Genomic DNA, 2167 nt, shown 5'->3' with positions numbered 1-2167 from the left:
GGGTGTGGAGAATAGGGAACCCTCTTACACTGTTGGTGGGAATGTAAATTGGTGCAGCCATTATGGAAAACAGTATGGAAGTTCCTCAAAACTAGACTTGCCATATGATCCAGCAATCCCACTCCTGGGCATATATATGGACAAAACTAATTCCAAAAGATACATCCATCCCCATGTTCATAGCAGCACTACTTACAATAGCCAAGACATGGAAACAACCTAAATGTCCATTGACAGATGAGTGGATAAAGAAGATGTGGTGTGCAATGGAATATTACTCAGCCATAAAAAGGAATGAAATAATGCCCTTTGCAGCAACATGGATGAACCTAGAGATTATCATACTAAGCAAAGTAAGAAAGACATATACCATATCATATCACTTATATGTGGAATCTAAAATATGACAAATGAACATATCTACCAAATAGAAACAGAATAGATTTGTGGTTGCCAGAGGGGATAGAGGAGGGAAGGATTGGGACTTTGGCATTAGCAGATGCAAGCTAGTATATACAGGATGGATAAACAAGGTCCTACTGTTTAGCACAGGGAACTATGTTCATTATCCTGTGGTAAACCATAATGGAAAAGAATATATACATGTGTGTGTGTATATATGTGTATGTATATGTATATCTCACTTTGCTATACAGCAGAAATTAACATTGTAAATCAACTATACTTAAATGGAAAATTTTTCTAAAAGAACACTGCAGGAGAAAAAATATATCCTGTAATAAACCATAATGGAAAAGTATATATAACTGAAAAGTATATGTATTGCTGTATACCAGAAAATAACACAGCATTGTAAATCAACTATACTTCAATAAAATAAAAATATCCCTTAGTAACACAGACACAAAAATACTAAGAAACCAAGTCCAACCTCATAAGTATCATACATACATCATGACCAAGAATTTCTCTTAGGAATGCGAGGATGGTTCAACATAAGAAATCAATCTGAAACCCTTTCCACGAAGATGGCAGCAAAGGCGGAGAAGAAAGCCCCTGCCCCTCCCAAAGCCAAAGCTAAAGCAAAGGCTTTGAAGGCCAAGAAAGCAGTGTTGAAAGGCATCCACTGCCACAAACACCGCCATAAAAAAAAAGATCTAGCCATCACTCACCTTCCAATGGCCCAAAACACTGCAGCTCATGGGGCAGCCCAAATATCCTCAGAAGAGTGCCCCTAGGAGAAACAAACTTGACACTATGCCGTCATCAACTTCCCCCCTCACCACTGAGTCAGCCATGAAGAAAATGGAAGACAACACACGTGTTCATTGTGGATGTCAAGGCCAACAAGCACCAGATAAAACAGGCTGTGAAGAAGCTCTATGACACTGACATGGCTAAGGTCAACACCTTGATCAGGCCTGATGGAGAGAAGAAGGCATATGTTTAATTGGCTCCTGGCTACAATGCTTTGGATGTTGCCAACAAAACTGGGATCATTTAACTGAGTCAGCTGGCTAATTCTAAATATAAAAGTTTTCACTATAAAAAAAATCTAATAAACCCATTAATTGAACAAAGGGGGGAAAACACAATCACTGTGGAAAAAGCATTTGACAAAATTCAAGACCCTTTCTAAACATAAAGGACATTTATGAAGAACCCACAGCTAACATCATACTCACTGAAAATTAGAAAACTTCCACTGAAGAGGAACAAGATTCCTGCTTTCACCCTGCTATTCTACATTATACTGGAAGTCCTAGCCAGAGTATTTAGGCAAGAAAAAGAAAAGCCATCTGAATTGGAAAGGAAGAGAAACTATTTTGCAGGTAACATGATTCTACATATAGAAAATCCCATAGAACACACACACACTCTACTGGAACTAATAAACAAATTAAGCAAAGTTGCAGAGTACAAGACCAACACTCAAAAATAAGTTTTCCTATGCATCAGCAATGCACAATCTGTAAAGGAAACTAAGAAAACAATTCCATTTACAATAGCATACGAAAGAAGAAAATATCTGGGAATAAGTTTAACCAAGGAGTTGAAACCCTTATAAAACTACAAAACACTGTTTAAACAAAAAGAAGACCTCAATAAATGGAAAGACTTGCCATGATTATAGATTGGAAAACTTAATATTGTTAAGTTGGAATTACTTCTCAAAGCAATCTACAGAGTCAAAATTCCAATGGCC

General features: G+C 37.2%; 1 pseudogene across 1 annotated transcript; it reads left to right on the top strand.

The window, feature by feature from the left end:
* Positions 1-977: 977 nt before the first annotated feature.
* On the top strand, positions 978-1465 carry LOC307049032 (large ribosomal subunit protein uL23-like; annotated as a pseudogene). The gene has a single exon. The product of its transcript is annotated as a large ribosomal subunit protein uL23-like (transcript).
* Positions 1466-2167: the final 702 nt, after the last annotated feature.

The sequence above is a fragment of the Hyperoodon ampullatus genome (genome assembly GCF_949752795.1).
Source record: "Hyperoodon ampullatus genome assembly, chromosome: 1".
In the NCBI taxonomy this organism is placed as follows: Eukaryota; Metazoa; Chordata; class Mammalia; order Artiodactyla; family Ziphiidae; genus Hyperoodon; species Hyperoodon ampullatus.
Note: the sequence above shows the minus strand (reverse complement) of the source record. Positions and strands in the feature narration are given on the sequence as shown.